At 44.3% G+C, this 21,726-nt stretch overlaps 1 protein-coding gene across 1 annotated transcript in view; it reads left to right on the forward strand.

The window, feature by feature from the left end:
- Nucleotides 1-2,257: 2,257 nt before the first annotated feature.
- The window catches only part of LOC138473240 (caspase-7-like), an 865,808-nt gene continuing 846,339 nt past the window's right edge, over nt 2,258-21,726 (forward strand). The window contains exon 1 of the mRNA XM_069611856.1: nt 2,258-2,324. The gene's annotated coding sequence lies outside the window, so the exon portion shown is untranslated. The remainder of the gene's footprint in view (nt 2,325-21,726) is intronic.

Below are 21,726 nucleotides of genomic sequence, written 5' to 3' on the forward strand. Positions count from 1 at the left end.
TGTTCAAGCTTCGTCTCCTGTGCAAAGTCCTCCCCTACCTCCCACCTCATCTCTGCCCTTTAGTTGTCTCTTCTTTCGTCTCAGGTTCCATTGACTACTGCAACCCCTCCATCTTGCCCAACCCGCTTACCAATAGATCATAGAATTGGGAGTATTGCTGTGCCATGGGTTTTGTTGTGAGAAAATGGGTGGGTGGGTATTAATCCATGACCTACCCTTTAGTCAACCCAACATTGTTGCAATCAATGCTTCGATGAATGTCACCTCTAGTCCTATTGACTAAACAGGTGGGATACCTGGCGTAAGAAAAACGAGAGAAAGACACACAGTCTGTAGTTTTGTATTAGCAACATAAAACATCAAACGGAAAATTGTTTGTAATCATTAAAGGCATGGGCAAATGAAAAGCAAATGAAGAAAAACACACACCTTTTGTACATTCATATTCCTTAATCATACGACATGTAGATTTCAAATTTTGGGCGGTGGTGTGAGGTCGAAGGGGAAGCATGCATAGAAGGAAATTGAAAAAAGGGCGGGGGGGAGACAAAGTCGTGATAGCAGCAGGAGTGAGACAGAATCATTCCTGTCCTAACATGGTGCTATGAGCAAATCATTAGGCTAAACAACAATTTGATCACATTAGGATTGGGAGTGTTGTTTTTTTGCTCCCGTCAAAGGTCTAAGTTGAAAAATGCCGAAAAAATCTTGATGACATTTTATTCTTCCTCGGACGTGACTTCATACTCCGAGGCTTGAGTTTGCCATCGCTTTGGGGAATGAGTTCACAAGGTGAGAAAAGGAAAAGCAATCTATGTGTGGGTGCATCAAAAACACCCACAGTCCCCTCACATTTGGTGCGTTTCAGCGGTTTGAAACCAAAAGGTATTTGAAAAGTTGAAGTATTCCACCTTCATCAGGGCAATGGTCGAATTCTGCAGGGAAGAAAGAAGGGAGAGCCCCTGGTGAAATGGAAGCTAGGGAATGCCTTGAGATTGGCAATCAATGCCTGTTTTAGAGGATGTCCCAAGAGATAGTCAAAGGTTAGAGGTGAGGTTTTTTTTCGTTAGAGAAAAAGGGGAGAAGGAAGCTAAAGAAAAGAGAACTCCACTATGCTGGCATGTTTTAGATAAAAAAAACAATTGGATTAAGCTTTCTACCGTGACTGCCTTAATCACTGGTGAAAGGGATAGAAAAGAAGTGCAAATATTCTATCCAAATGTTCCCAAAATAGCCGGTGCCTTGAGGGCCTCGGTCCCACACCGATCCAGTGCCATGTGGTTGGTGCAAACCTGTGTGTGTGTAGGTCTGCATAGAGAGGTGCTAGGTTACCTTGGTGCTTGGAAGGTTGTGATCATCCTAGGTCACATCTGTGTGGCGGGCCAGGTAGTCCTTGGGGGTGGATGAAAAAGGCTCTAGGGTGTGGGCGTCACTGTTTTCAAGGCTCACTCACTTGTGTTGAAATCACGTCAGCCTAGCTAGATTCACAAAATGGGGGTGAAAAGTGTTAGTGCTGGTGGGAGGCACTGCATGGGTAGTGACACGGCATATATGGAAGCTAATGCAGGGTTGTCGTGTACAGTGCTCACTTGTGTGGCAGTTGTTGTCTGGACCAAAAACTGGGTGCGCCAAATGTACAAATTCGAAGAATCCCCGAGCACAAGGTGCTTATCGTCTGGAGATGGTACCAGAATGTGTCTGGATCCAGGGTTCCTCCTGGACTTGACTAAAGAGAAGGGAGGGGAAGAGGGTGAGGGGGGGTGGGAGGGGCGAGGGGGAAGGGGGGGCAGAGAGGTGGGGGAAACGTGATGAGACACCTGCAATTGGTGAGGGGAGTTTGCAGTCTAAATGGAGTGGATCCATAGGTTTGATCACTGCCTGAAAATAAAGAATTCTTACCCGTGAGGGCACACTGCGGCTCACGTAAGTGAGGGCAACTCTGTCGCTTGTAGGCAGGTTTTGGGGCCGGTCGTTTAGAGACAGAGCCGGCTAGTGAGCAACAAATAGTAGTGCTCACTGTGGGGCGCCGGAGGCGACTCTCGGCGCTCGCCGTGGGCAGGTTGCTGAAAGCCGCGCCGATTTGCAGCGTCACCTAAAGCTGCCAGATCTGCTCTCCCTGCGGAGTCAGTGCAGGGCGGGAGTGTGTTCTGGTAGCTAAGCAACAGACGCTGATGCTGGCCGAGGGGGCGTGGCTTGTTACGGCTGTGTCTCGAAGGGAATCAGAGCACCAACAAGCAATGAATGAAGGGGGAAGTTAGGAGGGGGGCAGCAGGGGGACGAATGCCAGCGTTGGCATAATGCCGGAGCGACTAAAAGCAGCATAGGTACGTTGCATGTAGATGTGTGGATGTGTGCTCCGTTTTACCTTTTGCAAAACTGTGCACTTGGATCGGCTAACCCGCTTACCAAAACGCTTGCAAAATACGGTGGTCCGGTTGGCCGTGGGGGCTCCTCGCCTATCCTCTGCCTGTGCAATTCTCAGTTCTTTGCAGTGGCTCCCAGTGTCCAAACGAGTAAGACACTTTGTCTGGTCCATCAGGCCTTCTGAAAAATAGGCCCGGAGTAACTGCAGTCCAAATTTAAGCGGTACCTCCCCTCCCATCCTCTCCGCTCTGCCGTGACCTACTGTATTTCTATTCCATGTTTTAAATGCTCCTGTACAGGGGGTGCTATTTTTCAGTCACCTCTGCTCTTCTGTGGAATGTTCTACCCCTTCACTCCGCTGCATGTGTGATCATCTACCTTTCTACTGCACGGTCAAGATTTTCCTGTTTAGCGCTCATTCACTGTGCTATCATTTCGGCTGCTCCCTCAGTCTGTGCCCCCTAGCGCCATGATGCCCTAGATGGTGCATGCTCTACAAATAATCATAACATAACATAACAAAATGAAAGGCCATGTAAAACAAGATGGACGGCGCAGCCACATCTGAGTGAATGTGAGACAGTGGAGAAGCTTCGAGGCTTCACGGGGACATAGCTTGCTAAACTAGCAGAAAAACCCAAGCTGATCAGCCCAAACAATAGTAGCATATGTCTGCCAAGGTAACCAGGGAACTAAAGGTCAAAATCAGCACTCAAAGGTACAGATGATACCAGTTCCCAGATGTGAGACACAGTTTTCTTAGATTAATAAAGAAACAAGTGATGCTGGAAGGTCAGATTCCCACCAACACTGACTTAATATTCAGAGAAAGGTAGCTCAAACAAGTCTCTAGAGGCCAGAGGAGGTAATGACACCCAGATTAAATAAGACAGATATCCTCATAAATATTGAGCAGAAGAATCTGAAATATGGTCCCCACCCACGCAGGAGAATGCCTATTCATTAGATCAAGAGACAGACAGGAAGAGACCTTTGTTCCCATCCACTTCTCGGGACAAAGATACAAGGTAGTTCAATGTTGAAAGCTGAATGTCCTGGCTCGTGGCCTAGGAAATCAGAAATGGTAACCTTTTTGGGACAAGCAGCACCTTGGTGTCGTTTTCAACACACCCCTATGGTGCTCATGTGCTGGTAACCTTCAAAAGCGCCAAGGCTGAGAAAGCCACTACTGACTAATCCACATCTCCCGTCTACGTTGCCTACGCAGTGCTGCATCAGCCAATGGCATATTTTAGAAATGACATGTATTCACCTGTAGCGATTTAGGAGGTGGTGCAAGGAAGGCATGGTATCAAACAGTAAGACAGACACAAGTGATCACAGTTCAAGGGTGTTTATTGAACTTCAATTGGGTTTGAAAAACGCCTATCTAATCCTAAATCTAAAGATGGGAGCAAGCTACGACCATCAAGTAATAATAACGCAGTCCTAGTCGAGTCTGTCAAAATAAAAGGGGCCTATACTAATAATCCTATTGCCAAGCCTTACTTCTAAATACAAATAGTGTGGGAAACAATGTTATGCAAAAGAAACGTGTTCAAGAAATGATATGTTAGGATATTCAAGCCGTTGGCTTCCCTTCGCCACGTTTTCATCACGGGACAAGGCGGCACACTCAAGCTTAGCACAATCTCTGGCTTCTCTAGCACGAGGATACAGTTCAAAACTTCAACATCAGGGCATTCTGTGCCAAAGTCTCTTTTCCATTCAAAGTCTTATTTCAGAGGGCCTGATCCAACATGACAAACATCAAAGTTCCTTTCTTCTTAGGATTTCACATACACAAATTCACAGGTGATTTTCGCTTCACTCTGCGTCCCCCTCTGCCGGGCTCAGGCCCGCTTTAAAACAAAGCTTGCAATTGATCTCCCTCTGCAGGGCTCTTTCGACTGTGCTCAACCCATCGCAAGGACCACTTCGATTCACAATTACTCGCTCTCTTCTCGATATAGCCTCTTTCTCACTTTCACTTTTGCTACTTCTCAGCTGAATACCTTACAGTGACCTTCAATTGAGCACCCATGCAGTGCTGGACCACTCCGTCAAAGGTATTATATCTTGCTCTGAAAGGTCAATCACTCATCAGCAGTTCACCTTTCCTTGCGTCTTTTGTCACACGTGTTTTAATAATGTTCGTTCCAAAGCTCGCTATACAATGTTGCTGCTTGCAGCCTTGGCTTCAACACAGACCGGTCTTATATCGGTCTCTCCAACTCACCGGCTGCGTTGATTTCATGGACGTTGCTTTGTTCTTGGAGCCAAGGACGGTACCAGAGTGGCTGGCGATTTCCCCGTCTTGATTGACGCGGGATGGCTCCGACACACAATGCAGGATTCCTCAGCCTGGTTTCCTGGTCTTACACTTTCTATTCTCGAAGTTTCTGGAAAGTAACGGTTTCTTGTCGAAAAGGTCAAGGGAACTTCCCTCCTTGCGATCCCCTTCAGTTTTGCCGTCTTTCTTCTTTCGTTCAGCTGCCGTCTCGAAATTGCTGTTTCCTCGTGTGCTTTGCCTCGCTCAGAGTGTGCTCTTGTGCTATGCCTTTTATCCGTGTGGGGAAGCTTAATGGAAGTCAGGTGTGTGTGATGGTCTGTTTTCTCTCATAGCGGACTGTCCGTGAGAAAGTGTTTGTGTTGTAAAATGGTAAGTGGTAGTGTTCCGAAATATCCTACCTGGTAGGATGGTAAAGGTGTTATAGGGAAGGGAATACTGTGTCTCACCATCCAGTTTCCAACTCCCACCCCCGCAAAGACCCCTCACCCAGGTGATCCTGCCGCACTGGTCCACCCCCAGGAACTGGATCCAAAAGCGATGGCCGTATCCTGGACACTTGGATGACAGATCCCCGGGGACTATTGGGTGAGACACCTTCTGGTTTCTCACAGTGGCCTCAGGCAGAGCCATCAGATCGACAGTAGCCAATAATTGCATTAACCCTTATATAATGTGTATACAGTTCACTACCCTAACCAATCCTGATCCACTTGAGGCTTTTGGAAATGAAACGTCAATTGTGATATCATACCTCTTTGTAAGGTACTGTCGAGATTGAAATCACTTTAACGAGCCATGGAGATTTGCCTAATATTCGTGCTGTCCCCGTTTTATATGGGTTTTGTTAAATAAAACAGGTATTTGTCACATTTTTTGTCTCTTCTGTTTTTTGGGCATGGGATTTCCCCTGGCCTGCCCTCTTGCTTATCCACGGGGTTCTTCCTCCCCATTTTGACATGTGGTAGCAGAGGATGGTTTGCCAATGCCCTCAGTGCTTTACTGCATTTTCCTGCCTCGCGCATGAAGGACCCCGGAGGACCGGATAGCCTATCGCGCGTGAACTGAGACGGTCGTCAGACGCCCCCCTTGGTGAAATTCTTGCCCACTCCCTGTAGGATGCCCCACAGGCTGGAAGAAGTGGCAGATTGTGGGAGGAGCAGTTCCAAAGGCTTTGTCTGGCCCACAAATGTAAGCATGAGAGCACTGATCTGACAAACCAAAGTGGCAGGGGGCTGTTTATGTGTTTAGAAGATTTGTGAGGGGACGTTGTGGGCAAAGTGATCTAAGGTTTATTCATGCGAGTTTACCTGTAGCAAGGGTTAAGGAAGGGAACTCCTTAGACTCTGAAACGGAGTATTGAGTTTTGAGATAAAAAAAATTAAAAGGAAAAGGTATAAAAAAATAGAGATAAAGGAGTTATCCTGTTTCCAGGAGCACAGAAGAAGGTTATTTAAGAGAGGAAGGTTGCCTCGTCTCAGTTAGGACAGGAAGATTATTTATAATGGATCCCTTGTTATATTTTAGGCAGGATGATGGCCGTGGGGTTGTTTGTCTGGTTTTATTGTCTTGAGAGTGCACTCATATATCCTACATGTGCAGAGGTTACTGGCGCCAGTACAAAAGAGTGCGGACGAGAGGTAGTAGGGGTGTCTAACATTAGCAGGGTGGGAATAGGAATTAGAGGTGTGGCAAGAGATGTCTTGTTTGCCAATGACAGAGGGCACGAAGACTATGGAGAAGGGTGAAAAGGTGGCTTGAGGTGGTGAAAAGAAGTTGCATTAATATCTGTCTGTGTTCTAGGCATGTGGAGTTTTGGTTTGTGCTTGAAGGGTGGAGTTTGGTGTTTGGGCAGCATTTGTGGGCCGTTGCCCAAGTGGTGTTGGTAAAGCCAGACAGGCTTGCAGAAAGGTCTAAAGAGTGTTGAAACTTTGACAATATAGAGTTTACTGTTGATTAGTAATTGTGAAAATAAAAGTGTAACCATCTTGTGTACAAAACCCTCTGTTTGAGGTCAAGTAAGTATCGGCATTCAGAAGAGTGACGTGCCATTATGGGAAACACTCCCCATATGCATTTGTGCAAGTCCCTTCTGCGGTATAAGACTAAGGTTTGTAAATATAGCACAGAATGGACCTGCTAAACTGCAGGGAAGATGTTCAAAGCCTGGCCCTGGAGGGCAGTATTTCGATATCTCTGCTGCAATACATGACCACATATTTACATGCTGCATATAAAGGGGAAGAAGTTGAGCAACAGGTTAGCAATGCTGAAGCTATGGAAAATGTTCGGGATGAGGTGGAGGACCCACCCTGGAGGGAGTGGATACTCAACCACCAAGACGTGGGGGGCGAAGCACCCATGGTTCCTCCTCCACAAAGCACAAACCCACCAATTGAGGGACAAGGATTTTACTCATTGAAAGAAATTAATGCAGCAACAGGATATACAAACCCTGTATATGCTCCCCCTGCGTTCAGTAGTGAAGACACAATAAATGGAGCCATACTGAGTAATCAAAAGCCATGGCTCACACGGGATGAATATAAGGAGTGCTGCGAATTGCAGGCGAAGCTAACAGAGAGTGACAAAGCAGGGATGATGAATTGCCAGAGTGAGTGGGTGCGAGGACAGATACTGCTTAAATTGGATGGGAAAAGTGTGGGCGACACAAAGGACCGGGACAGGGAAATAGAGTAGAAGACATACAGGGAAGAAGAAGAGGCACAGCAGAGGAGGAAGAAAGGGAATGGGCAAAGGTGATAGAAGAGTTAGAGGAAAGGAAAGAAAAGAATCAGCAGCAGAACTAGAAGAAGCAGAAAGGGAGAAAGAAGATAGGTTGGGAAAACAAAGGAGGAAAGGGATAGACAGAAGGAAGCAGAGGGGAAGGCAGAGAGGGAGAAAGGAGTAGATGGAAATGAGTAGAGAGAGGCAGCGGAAAGACATTGAAATGCTTGCTAAAGAGTATATGCACCGAGAGAGAGAAAAGTAAGGAACAGAAGTGGGAATGAGAAAGAAGTGAAATGGAAGAAATAATGAGAAATCATACACTCCCCGGTGAGTCTGAGGGAACAGGGATGCAAAGGAGAATTAAGACACTGTATCGGAGCAGGAGGGATAATGGTGCTACCGTTAAGGTAGCAAGGAGCACAGCAGGGTCTTCACAGAGGGGGGAGCCAAGCTAATTAGAAATGGCAGCACTAGAAAAGTATGTTAAAATGGTTGAATTGTGAGAATCAAGGGGACGAGGAAAGTGAGGACAGTTGCAGGACAATAGGGTTGGATGAGGAAAGGTGGGAGTGAAGGTGAGGAAGACACGAGAAGGGCATGCAGTCCCTCCATGGGAATGAGCCCAGAAGAAGGGGCAGAGTGGTCCGAGGGGGAAGAGATAGAAGGGGGAAAAGATTAACTTGTGACTCAAAAAACGTACAAAGGGCCGATTGCACAAGTTAGATGTTACCCCATACACACAGAGGTTGAGAACATTTCCAGGGTGAAAGTGAGAGAGCATGACTGGGGCCTTTACAAGAATGAAGGGGGTACTAGGCCTAATGTAGAATTAACCCAATTCCCATTGCTAGAGAAGGGGGAGGGCGACCGCAGTACATACCGTGGCCACAGACAACTTGAAATGTAAATTAACATTGTTAACTGTATGGGCGGGAAAATTGATTTATGAGTTAGAAAGGATTAAATCAGCAATGGCTTTACTAGTGGGTGACAAAGGGTTTGCTCACTGCCATCCTGGGGAAGAGCTGACAATATTTTTGACATGGGTGGGCTACCATAGGGTGACGCCACAGAACACAAGTCATGACAGGGCATCATTTAATAGTTGTAGAGCAGCAGTATGGAAGGCTCTCATGGTCAGTGCCCTGACAAATCAGACATGAGCGCGATCATGTCTGCAAAATGCAGGAGGTCGAAGACCCCATTGCAAACATTCAGGAAATTGAGGAGTGTTGGCGCCTTGAGACTCGCGAACTGTGGGACAAGACAGTGGCACTTTTCTTTTTATCACATACTAGCTTAATGCCAGGGATTTCAATTCTTAGATTTTTAAATCTCTGATCGGTAATTATCACTTCAGTTTCTTCAGCAGTTTCATTGCTTCATTTTTTAGCAGCACAAATTCTCAGATCAGTAAGTCTTGCTTTCGTTTCTTCAGCAGTCTAATTCCTTTGTTGTTCAGCAGCACTAATTCTCTTAACAAGTCATTTTTTCAGTTACTCCAGCAGTTTCGTTGCTTTGTTTTTTAGCAGCACAAATTCTCTGATTAGTAAGCCTTGCTTCAGGTTCTTGAGCACTTTCATTGTTCTATCTGAAAGAATGTTGAATTCTATCATCTTCATGGTCTTGAAATCTACCTTCTTCAGAATGTTGACAATGTTTCAGCTTTTGATGTGTTGTTTTGATTCGGGTGGGATTAAATACTGCTCTCTTTTTTCATGGCATTTCTGTAAAAATATATTTGTGGGATTAAAGCATTAATGAAAGGAGAGAATAGAGAAGAACGTCTTTTGGTTAAACATGAAACCTGATTCAAATCAACTGATTCAATTATGTCATCGTCAAATTGTAGCAAAATGCCATTTGATGTCATGAGGGCGAAGTACCTGTCCTTTACCGAATTTTGCAATAGAAATGAATCAGGTGTTGATCATGTTTCAGCTTCGATGCGCAATGTGAGCACTTTCGGCAAATGACCTGTGCATGGCGGTGTAACACCACAAAACGGAATGCTGAAAAGCAAAGCAGAAAAACCAAAAAGATTAATTATCTCGAGAACGGGAAGAACTGTCGAGCCAGAAATATATCACAAAAAAAACTTTGTTAAAGGGACGTTATGGTTAAGTTGTGCTACTAAAAACCTGTGAAATTCACAACAAAAAAAACTTTATAAACTTCACATTATGGTTTGAAGTAAAATCGAAAAACCCCTGAAATTCGCCAGTTCTGGTAGGCTAAGCAACCATAACTGCCCGCACCACTGTGCACTCCTAACACTAACACCCAGGACATCAAAGATGACATCACAAATGTTCCTTCGCGGATGTGTTCACGACATCATCACGTGACCGCACCCACGCTGAACGTGTGGCCTAATTTGCGCAGTTTGTCTGCTTCCGCAACATTTCAAAAGAACTTATACAGACATGGGAAATTATTTTACAGTATAAAATCACCATTTCACATGTCCCATTCAATGGCCCAACCTTTCAACATATTGTTTAGAATTTTTGCAATGCTTTTGAGTGATCGATATGGTCACGAGGCGCACCCCTCCACCCCTATAGAAGACCACACCCCTGAGCTCATCTTCATTGTACTTCTGGCTATAGCAGATTGAGTTTTGCTGCCTTTACCGCTGTAGCGAAGATTAGCCGACCAACCCTAATGGCATCCATGGCTGCTGTTGCTTCATTAGCCTCAGCACCACCCCCAAACCCTTCACCGCCACCAGCTCCCCAAGGGCCTGCAGAGGGAAATACGCGTGAGGATGTAGAGAGCGAGGAAGAAGAGGAGGAAGAGAATGAGGTGGAGGAACTCCGCACTACAAGCACTCGCCGGGAGTCATGGGTGTGGAGGTTGTTTACCGTTGTTGGAAACGTACCAAAAGCATGTGCAAACCAGGTCAGGTGTAACCAATGCAAGTTGGTGCTGAGTCGCGGGAGACCTAGTGCGTACAGCTTTGGTATGACAACCATGAAGCGACACACAACTTCGTTCCACAGTGCAGACATCCGGAAGGTGGTACCATGTGAAGAACAAAGTAGGTTGAGTTGCTCCCCAGCATCCTCTGTGTCCGATCCTCTCATCACAAGAGACACTCCTGTGGGAAAGTGCATCCCTCCAGCTGCCTCACAGGCCATTTGCGATGCTGTCCTTACCTTGCGAGGGTCACAATATTGTGTATGTACTGTGACGCATTACTTTGCAGGCGGGAGAGTCTTCGAAGTGCTTTTGAGACTAGGGTCACAGAGCACTAGAAGAACTGCTCCCTACCTAAGTAAAGCCCACCCTACATCTTTTTCTCTCCACCTGCCCTTTCTTATCCCCGTGGTTGGTGTCCCTTCCTTTACCCTCCTCTCCTAGTGTGTCGTGTGTAAAAAAATAAAAATATGGAAAACAACAAAAATTACAAAAAAAGTCTCTTTTCAGAGCCGCCTTTCTCAGTTTAACAATGGAACTACGTGACCGGTGTGGCCCCCGCGCAATTTTCAAAAAGTCTGCAGACAGTCTTAGGACGCACAAAAATGGAGGGTGCAAGTGGAGCAAAACCAATGCACTTTTCGTTGGGAGTAAGTGGTGGCTCTGAAAAGAGCCTTTTGGTGGTGTTTTGTGTGTTTGAAAAACTTTGGATTCAAAAAAACGTAATGCAAAATAGGTGATTAGGAATCCAAAAGAGGTTGCAATGCATTTTGTACATTTCGAAGAAAAATCTGATTGCCAGCATATGTGAGATGGACTCCATCTCTGCGAAAAATGAAAGTGCTGCGAAACAAAATGTTTTCATTGTGGAAAGAGGACATGCCAACATCTCTTAGAAAGGCACAAACAGCCTTATTGGCATTGCGCCTCGCTTTCTCCATTTGTGGACCAAATGCAGAAGAACGCAGCCACATTTGTCTTTGTGCAATACGGGAAAAAACTACTTGGCAATTTGGAAACATGTCCATGACCTTCGCAAGTCCTTCCTTCATTGCAAATTGCAAAGAAATTCCAGAGACATGCCCTAAACTGTTTCCTCCACAATGAATGATAATTATATCAGGATGACGCTCTGTCTGTAAAATAGCACAGAGAAGTACCAGCCACTTCATTCCAAGTGCACTTCCACATGAGAAAATCCAAGATCTGCAGATATACCGCAACTTTCTGCATGCACCTTCAACCAATGTATCCATTAGTCTCCCAAAATCCAGATAATCTGTTTTCGAGCACACAGAGCCATAGCTGCCTGGTCTACTGTCAGGAAAAAGACATTCTCACTAAATCTCTCCGTTCAGAACACACCCACTGAAGTTTACTAACCAATCCCTAGCTTCGCTCATTCTCATTTGCATGCGTCTCCACCCCAGAAACCCCGTTGGTAATACGTGCTGCCTGCAGACTACTGCCATGTCCGCGGACGCAGTATCTGAGTGTGACGACTGTACATTTAAATAGTATTCCCCTTTTCCACTTTAAGGTGGAATCTGAAAAGAGCTTTTTTTGTTTTTTGGGCAGATACCTGTTATTTTGTATTTTTTTGATTTTTTTTTTCTTCTTACTCCTACAATCATTACAGAACCTTCTCCAAAGCAAACCTTACATTCCAAAACAACATGGCATTTCCCAAAAAAAAGATAACAAACACATCTTCTTCAAAATAAGTCGCATTACTGGAAACAATGTTCTCGTGGCTGCAGAAAAACATACTAGCTCGTAACATGAAAGCATGCATGCCGTGATTGATGGTACACCTCCCAATACTTTGATCAGGACAAAAAACAGAACTGTTGTACCATTTTCCACTAGGGAGTAAACCAGAAAAAATGACTTTCGCAGTTGGAAAGATGTTAATGACTGCTTGCACCAACTGTTACAAATTTTGCAACAAAGAAGGTGAACTCACGTAGCCCAAATGGCAAGCACTGTAGTGCAAAACTACCACATGGGGACTGGTCATCCTACGCATATCTCTGCAAACTTGGAGAAATGCTGCAACATTGCAATCAGTTGCAGCGCTCCACACCACCTCCACTCTTCTGACATCGAAGTTGTGTGCCACATGCCTACTTTCAGAATAGTGCTGTAAACCATGGACAAAAATATCTCCGAGCACCAACACCCTGACTGTCACCACCTCTGCCATCTTCACTACACGCACTGTCTTTTGACACAAATGAACAATGTGAACATCTGATTGGTAATGCCTACAGTCCCCTTTCCATGCTGGATTTGCTGTAGAACCCTGTATGTGGCACGCCCTACCCACGGACAAGCGCGGTGTCCGTGCAGCACGTAACTCTTAGCCAGTCCTTCTACCCTTTCCACATCACTCACAAATTCATTCTCTCATTGGACAGAGCTAAGCAGTCACACAACCATCCACCAATCTCATTCAAGATCTCTACATCTAACTCCGTCATCAGAGTTCCGCACTTAAAATGTACTTTTGATCACTCTGAATGGAAGTCACATATCATTGCAAAGCACCTACTTCAAAAATTACTGTGCAAGTGTTGCAGATTTCTAATTACAGCTCCATGCATACGCACATGCATGAGTACAAAGTAGAGGTATGCATATTTTATTCAGAGAACATGTGCAACCCTTATGATTTCATTTAAACAAATTAATGCCACTAAATCTGCATAGCCAATACATACCAACGCTCCCCCTTTAAGTGCAAGATACCTCCCCTCTCGAGCTCTTTGCTCCTCTACCTCCGACTCCCTCAGGGTCAGTCGTTCTTCAAAGAAACGATCTGGGGGTAGATCTCCGTCTTCGGCTGGGGCTTCCCTCTGGAACAGCCTCCCTGCCACTCTAAAACATCTCCGGTTCCGGAAGCACCTCAAGACCTTCCTCTTTTCTTCTGCCTTTGCTCCCCCTCTCCCCTGCTGATCTGTTCTCTCTTGGCACCGTGCAGCCCAATGCACATTCACACATCACCACAAACAGCTTCCCCATCAAACTCATGCACGCATGCACACATCACACATACATTGTAAAACAGACCAAACCATGCCTTCTTTTTTTTCAACAGACCCCAAAGAATGCCTACCAAAAAGCAAGTCCGTAGAAAGGAACGCAGAAATAGAGCAAATGAAAATAAAAGTGTCCAAAGTAAGCATCCATCTCTAGCAGAGTTTGAACAGAACGTTGAAACAAAACAGCTAATACAGTCATTTAGCGAGACAAAGGAAGCTTCAACTAGCAAAACTTTGGCTCCTCTATCAAAATGTGGCACGAAACAGAAAATTCTTTAAAAAAAAAATATCTGCTACCAGTACTGCTAACAATGCTCCTATGAATCCTGATATAGTAACAAGAACCCATAGTAAAAAAAGTATTTTAGCAACAATGTTTCACCACAGAGTCCTTCAGAATCTAATAAGAAGAGGAGCGAAATCATCCTCAACCCTTAAAATCTACCGTAGAAAATTAATCCTACAAGCTCTCGTAGACAGTGCAATCCTTCTCAAAAGGAAGTTATTTATTTTAGTGTTAAATAGGATGAAACCACCATTTCCAGCAATAATACGCCTTCAACCAAAAACATCAAATGTACCTCCCTCTGAATTGGTGAAAGGCATTTGTGGCAAAGTAGTTTATTTGCCATTAGATCTGACAGAACATGTGCACACTCTAGGAGTGCAACGTCCAATAGAGCATTTTTTAATTTTCTTAGTAAATGGTGTACCAACAAAAGACACAAAAATTTGGCAACAACTGGTGGACTTCCATAAAGTTAGACAAGCCTTGCAAAATTTGAAAGACAATAACGAATACTACAAAGAAATAAATATTGAAGAAAGCTTAAGGGAAATAACTGAAATAATTCAAGAGTCATCAGAAACTGGTCAATTTGAACTTCTGGATCCTGCTGCAGTATCCATTCTTTTGGACCACTACATAATTCATCCATTGCACTCCAATGAGGGCATAGATGATGCACTAGAAACTTACCAAATGTGACAAACCAAAGGGTCACCAATGAGCATATGGGAAAAAAGTATAGAAGCACGTGCTTTTCCACTGCCATTTCCTACTGGCAAAGGCGGAAGATACGATTATAGACCCACTCAGATTACGGCATCAGAATACCGCTCATTACAAATGTATTCTCAGGATCCCAGATTTAGACAAAATGTGGAATACATATTCCACCTACTCTTTGAAAGTGAACTAGAAACCCTATGTTACGGAGTTGCACACATATTGGAATCTGGAACCCACTCTCAAAATATGTCAGCTACGCAATTAATACAAAGTGCAAGAAAAAGATGAGATTTTACAATCAAGTATAACAAATCTGTTTGCAAACATGCGTGGTACGAAAGAATACTGGTTCCGATGGCACAGAGATGTACGTTGTATGATCAGAAACCTTGGACCACCCACTTGGTTTGTTACATTAAGTTGTGCAGAGTATGCATGGGAAGATTTACATGATTTCCTACGCATATCAAACAACAAAACCAACATAGATATACTAACACCTGGAGAACTTTGCTCTCTAGATCCTGTTAATGTGTCAAGATATTTCCATCATCGTTTCATTGCTTTGCTACACTCTATTTGTAATAAAACTGTTCCTCCCCTTGGAGAAGTGCAACACTTCTTTTGGAGAAAAGAATACCAAGCCAGAGGAGCGCCACATATTCACATGCTTTTATGGATCAAAGGTGCACCTAAATTTGGTCAGGCCAGTGATGCCATTGATTTGCAGTTCATCCAAAAATAAGTCACTTGTGAAATCCCTTCACAACGGACACATAGTGACCTTCATAGACAGATTTTACAATTTCAAAGACACAAATGTGGCAAATATTGTAGTCGCAAATACAAAAGCAAAGTGAAATACTACACCAAATGCTGCTTTGGTTTCTCTAGACCAGTTACAGAAAGAGGTGAAGTGAATAACTTCATGTCTTCAGTTCAACATAGTGTTAAGGGTAAATCACCTAAGAACACGTATTACATAAAAAGAACAGAAGAATCAAAATATATCAATGATTACAATGCAATCATTGCCCTCTTATGGAATGCAAACATAGATGTGCAGTACATTGCAGACAATTCCACTGCAGTTGCACGATATGTTACAGCCTACTTACCAAAAGCAGAAAAAATAGAGCTCCAAGACCTCTGGAATGACCTATCATAAAACACTATCTCAGAAATTGTATAGCCTAGGCATAAAAATGCTCTCTCATAGAGAATGTGGCGCCTATGAAGCTGCAGATCGTTTAACCGGTACTGCTTTGTATGAAAAATCAGAAAACATACTATGGCTAAGTCTTGGTCCTGCTAAATCTAGAAAAAGAGTTCTGAAATCATATGGGGACATAGAAACAATTGCCAAAAATGATCCCAACAGCCAAGACATTTTAAAAAACAATTTACTGGACACATACTATTCGAACAGGAGTACCACTTTGGAAACCATGTGTCTATACAACATAGCTCAAAAATTTGCATACAAAAATAATATAAAACCCGATGAAAGCAAAGGTAGATATAGGGTGACAGATTATGAAGGCAGCTTAGTGAAACTTCCCAAACAAAGCTTAATTAATCATGTCAAATTGTCATTAAAAACTCCTCAACAGAAAGAGCTATATTACATGTCCCTGCTACAACTTTTTAAACCCTGGAGAAAAGAGGAACAGATACTAGATAACTATGACTGCTATGAAGATGCCTTCAAAGCAAATGAAAGCACTATCACCGATGTGAACTTAACACAGTACAAAACAATGTTGCACAATGAACAGCAACAAGAAGAAGAACTTCAGGCCCAACTAGATAAGGACACTTCCGACAGCAGTCAACCTTCTGTAACAGGAAGTCAAGAACCACTAGGACAGCCAATAATAGCAAATGAGGCAGAATTAGCTATGACAGAAGTGGAAAACACCATGTGTCACCATGAAGAACATATAGAAGACTTAACTGTACTACAATCAAAACTTAACAAAGATCAGTGCACCATTTTTTAAGAAGTAACAAAAGAAATTGCACATGGTTTACAACACGAAAATAAAGAATGTACCTGCCAAAATTACAAGTCTATACTGCTGTACGTCAGTGGTGAAGCTGGGTCAGGAAAAACATTCTTAATCAAAATCATCAGCAAGTTCCTTCAACAATTGACAAACAACAAAACTGTCAGCTGTTGTAACTGCCCCCACAGGTTTAGCTGCCTACACCATAGGCAGTGTCACTTTATACCGATTACTACTCCTTCCAGTAGAACACCAAAACAAATTAGACTATTATAAACTTTCTGCAGAAGCTGCAATGGAACTACACAGAGTATAAAAACAAATGTAAATGCTACTAATAGATGAAGTGAGCATGGTCTCCAACCTAATGTTGGCTTTGATTCGCCTCAGATTGCAAGAAGTACTTAAAACAAACTACGAAGAACTCTTTGCAGGGAAACACATTATCGTTTTCGGAGATCTCCTACAATTGACACCAGTGAAAGGTGAACCTATTTTTAAAACCTTAGGACACAAACTCTGCCGTAAAACTGTTGGCAGCATAGGAAATGTCAACCTTTGGCAACATTTCCAATACAGAGAATTAACAGAAAACATGCGTCAATCTGCAGATCTCACTTACGCCAACATTTTAAAAAGTATTAGAGTTGGTGTACTATCTCAAGAAGCACAAGCAATATTGAAAAACCGCCACATTCATACACTTTATGGCGATAACGCATGTGCTACTGATGTTATGGAACAATTAGCACACAAAAATATCAATTGTATGGCCTTAATGCCAACTCTTGCAAGCTGTTTCAAATTCAATGAAACAATGTTAAAAAAAAGAAATGCAACCAATAATGGAAATTTGCTCCACAGACAAACTGAACGTACATGGTATGACACTACCCATGTGTGAGCAAGCCACAACAAGACTAAATACCTTAGAAAATTCAATCTCCAACACAGCTGGGTTGGAAAAAATATTAAAATTATCCTTAAATTGTAGAGTAATGCTTAAACGTAACCTTGACGTGGAGCAAGGGCTAGTTAATGGGGCACTGGGTACAGTTGTTGGCTTTCAAACATACCCACGTGACAACAACATTCAGTTTGTCAATATTCGCTTTGACAACTTTCAGAAGTGAAAAGGATAGGGCGCTCAAAAGCTCGATTCCTTCTCTTCAAAGACATGTATATACGTAGACAACACTATTCTCTAACTCTTGCATATGCAGTCACCATTCATAAATCCCAAGGTCTTACCCTAGACAAAGCATTGACAGATATAGGAAACACAGTCTTTGAAGGCATGAGCTACGTAGCACTATCACGCTTACGTACACTTGACGATCTATTTCTAATCAACTTTGATGCAAGTAAAGTGAACGCTGATATTCCTTGCATTTTAGAATACAATAGACTGCGTTCACTGTACACTCCCCATCGGAAATCATATCCTGTTCCAGAAAAAGGAAAACGTGGTAAAAGAAAACTAATTCAAACAGAAATGCAACAGAATCTGACGGCAAATCCTTCAAAGAAAACTAAAGAAGCTAAAACTTTAATTACCACAAGCAAAGAAGAACCTATTAGGGAAAGTAAATCAGGTACTTCTTCAAAGAAGGAACAGAAACTCTGAAAAAAATCACTCAGAGACAGAACTAGCTGGTCCATTAAAATTTTCAAATGAAACTGGTGTAAGTTGCTACGCAAATGTAGCAATGAATATTCTATTTCAATTGCCACCAATTGTTAACAATATTTACTTGCACAGTACAGACCAATTGTGTTTGCAAATGTTAGTGCTTCATAGAAATGCAACAAACAATCCTGACAACACGTATAGTGTTCACGGAATAAGACAATAATTGGACTACTGTGCTGGAATGGTGAGATTCACTATACACTCACAAGAAGATCCACAAGAATTTCTAATGTACTTACTACAATTACTGGAAAACAAAAACATACCTATAAATGAAATCTTCCAGATTTCATACATGTGGAAACATACATGCACTCTCTGTAACAATGTGACATTGTATCCATACCTAATTGTGAATCCATTCCATTTCAGCAACTTCTACAGAATTCAAACCATGGCAGATTATGTACTATCTGCAATTCAGATAATCGCTCCACCTTACTGATACAAACACATAGTAACTACATAATACTTATGCTTCTACGTTACAATGCAGATGGTACCAAAAACAACTGCAAGCTGACTGGATTCACACACGGTCAAGTGTCACTTGGTAAGAAATCCTTTACAACAATAGGTATAATCTACCACGCAGGAGCCACAACCATTGCAGGTCACTACACTGCATATATTAAAAAGAAATGTGGATGGTTCGAATGTAATGATAGTACCATTACTCTAAAACAGAGATTGCCAGCAAATCTTACAAACGCATATTTAATCTTCTTAAAGCCAAAATGTAATAATTGTGTTTAAATATTGAAAAAGTTGTTTTCAGCTATATTCAATAAAAAAAAAACTAACATGTACTTCAACATTAACAAAAATTCAAGTAAAAGACTATAAACAGTTAGAATACGCCAACAGGTATCCAACTGCCCAAGAGTGTAGACTACCACACAGATAAATGAATACCACAGATCCCTAACAAAAAATACACAGTTAGAATACGCCAACAGGTATCTAACTGTTTAAAAAATCTGCAACAAGCCAAAATACATAACATTAATCAGAAACAACAAGTAAACACTCAAAGGAAACAAAGAAATAGTTTGTAGCATAGCAAAGAAAGGGTTTTTTTAATCCGACAAGGATTTTTTTTTCCCCCCAGACCCAATGATTTGAAAAACAAGCATAGAAACTCAGCAAAATACACAGTACACTGGTTTGTAAACTAAATGAGGGTAAAAAAAAGTTAAAATGTATTGTACAATGTAATAAGAGGCCGATTCATGGAATAATTAGCGCGGCGCAAGTGGGCAAAAACGTGCGAATCGCAGTGGAATAGCGAAAATCGCAGTGCAAGTGCGAAAATCGCACGAAAAGCAGCGCACATCGATTCATGGAAGTCCGTGCGCGAGAAAACCAGCGGATGTGCGATAAAAAAGTGCGCGGCGCACGTTGGCGCACAGGCCATCTCACAGCGTGCGCCAGGTCACAGCGAAAATCGCACAGGCCACAGTGAAATTCGCTCATAGCGCGGCGCACGCAACAAAAGTAGGCGGAACACGGGCGTAACACTCGGAATGGGGAACAACTTGCCAAAACGTGGGCGTCACGGGGGAAGTACAGGGCACAAGTGCGCGGAACGCCCACACGCTCGCCTACAACACGTATTCATGGAATAGAATAGGGCAAAAAAGCGCACGCTCAAACCAGCGCACAGGCACAAACACGACCGCCACAAGAAAGCAGGCGGTAGCGTCTCTGCGGCTGTAAGAAATGTGCGCCAAAAGGTGCGCCAACAAATAGCACCTATATACTGCCATGATGAATGTCCTATACTGTGGCCCTCCAGGACAAATGACGTGCAAAGGGGTACCCACAAACACAGACACCCGCTGACATGGAATACGTGTGCGTGTATACCGGGGTGCGCGGGAAGTCTCACACGCGATTTGGCCAGGTACATGGATTTCAGGGGTGCGCGGGAAGTTCCACACGCGATTTCAGCAGGGTACGTGTATTTCAGGCGTGCGCGGGAAGTTCCACACGCGATTTCATCAGGGTACGTGTATTTCAGGGGTGCGCGGGAATTTCCACATGCGATTTCAGCAGGGTACGTGTATTTCAGGGGTGCGCGGGAAGTTCCACACGCGATTTCATCAGGGTACGTGTATTTCAGGGGTGCGCGGGAATTTCCACACGCGATTCCAGCAGGATACTTGTATTTCAGGGGTGCACGGGAAGTTCCACACACGATTGGCCCAGTGCGAGCAGGGTACGTGTATTTCAGGGGTGCGCGGGAAGTACCACACGCGATTTCAGCAAGGTATGTGTATTTCAGGGGTGCGCGGGAAGTTCCACAAGCGATTTCAGCAGGGTACGTGTATTTCAGGGGTGCGCGGGAAGTTCCACACGCGATTGGCCCAGTGCGAGCAAGGTATGTGTATTTCAGGGGTGCGCGGGAAGTTCCACACGCGATTGGCCCAGTGCGAGCAGGGTACGTGTATTTCAGGGGTGCGCGGGAAGTTCCACACGCGATTTCAGCAAGGTATGTGTATTTCAGGGGTGCGCGGGAAGTTCCACACGCGATTTCAGCAGGGTACGTGTGTTTCAGGGGTGCGTGGGAAGTTCCACACGCGATTGGCCCAGTGCGAGCAAGGTATGTGTATTTCAGGGGTGCGCGGGAAGTTCCACACGCGATTGGGCCAGTGCGAGCAGGGTATGTGTATTTCAGGGGTGCGCGGGAAGTTCCACACGCGATTTCATCAGGGTACGTGTATTTCAGGGGTGCGCGGGAATTTCCACACGCGATTTCAGCAGGGTACATGTATTTCAGGGGTGAGCAGGAAGTTCCACACGCGATTTCATCAGGGTACGTGTATTTCAGGGGTGCGCGGGAATTTCCACAAGCGATTCCAGCAGGGTACGTGTATTTCAGGGGTGCGCGGGAAGTTCCACACACGATTGGCCCAGTGCGAGCAGGGTACGTGTATTTCAGGGGTGCGCGGGAAGTTCCACACGCGATTTCAGCAAGGTATGTGTATTTCAGGGGTGCGCGGGAAGTTCCCCACGCGATTTCAGCAGGGTACGTGTATTTCAGGGGTGCGCGGGAAGTTCCACACGCGATTGGCCCAGTGCGAGCAAGGTATGTGTATTTCAGGGGTGCGCGGGAAGTTCCACACGCGATTGGCCCAGTGCGAGCAGGGTACTTGTATTTCAGGGGTGCGCGGGAAGTTCCACACGCGATTTCAGCAAGGTATGTGTATTTCAGGGGTGCGTGGGAAGTTCCACACGCAATTTCAGCAGGGTACGTGTATTTCAGGGGTGCGCGGGAAGTTCCACACGCGATTGGCCCAGTGCGAGCAAGGTATGTGTATTTCAGGGGTGCGCGGGAAGTTCCACACGCGATTGGGCCAGTGCGAGCAGGGTACGTGTATTTCAGGGGTGCGCGGGAATTTCCACACGCGATTTCAGCAAGGTATGTGTATTTCAGGGGTGCGCGGGAAGTTCCACACACGATTTCAGCAGGGTATGTGTATTTCAGGGGTTCTGGGGAGTACCACACGTGAATTGGCCGTGTGGGCCCTCCCAGGTGTACGCTCCACAACCTCCACGGACCCTGCAGGCAGCCCACACCACGGGGGACTACCCTGCACCCATGCTCATGTCCCGCAGGCAGCCCATCCACCATGGGCATGCCCCCCAGCCAACCCACA

Source organism: Ambystoma mexicanum, chromosome 8, assembly GCF_040938575.1.
Source record: "Ambystoma mexicanum isolate Mex_15411 chromosome 8, UKY_AmexF1_1, whole genome shotgun sequence".
Classification (NCBI taxonomy): Eukaryota; Metazoa; Chordata; class Amphibia; order Caudata; family Ambystomatidae; genus Ambystoma; species Ambystoma mexicanum.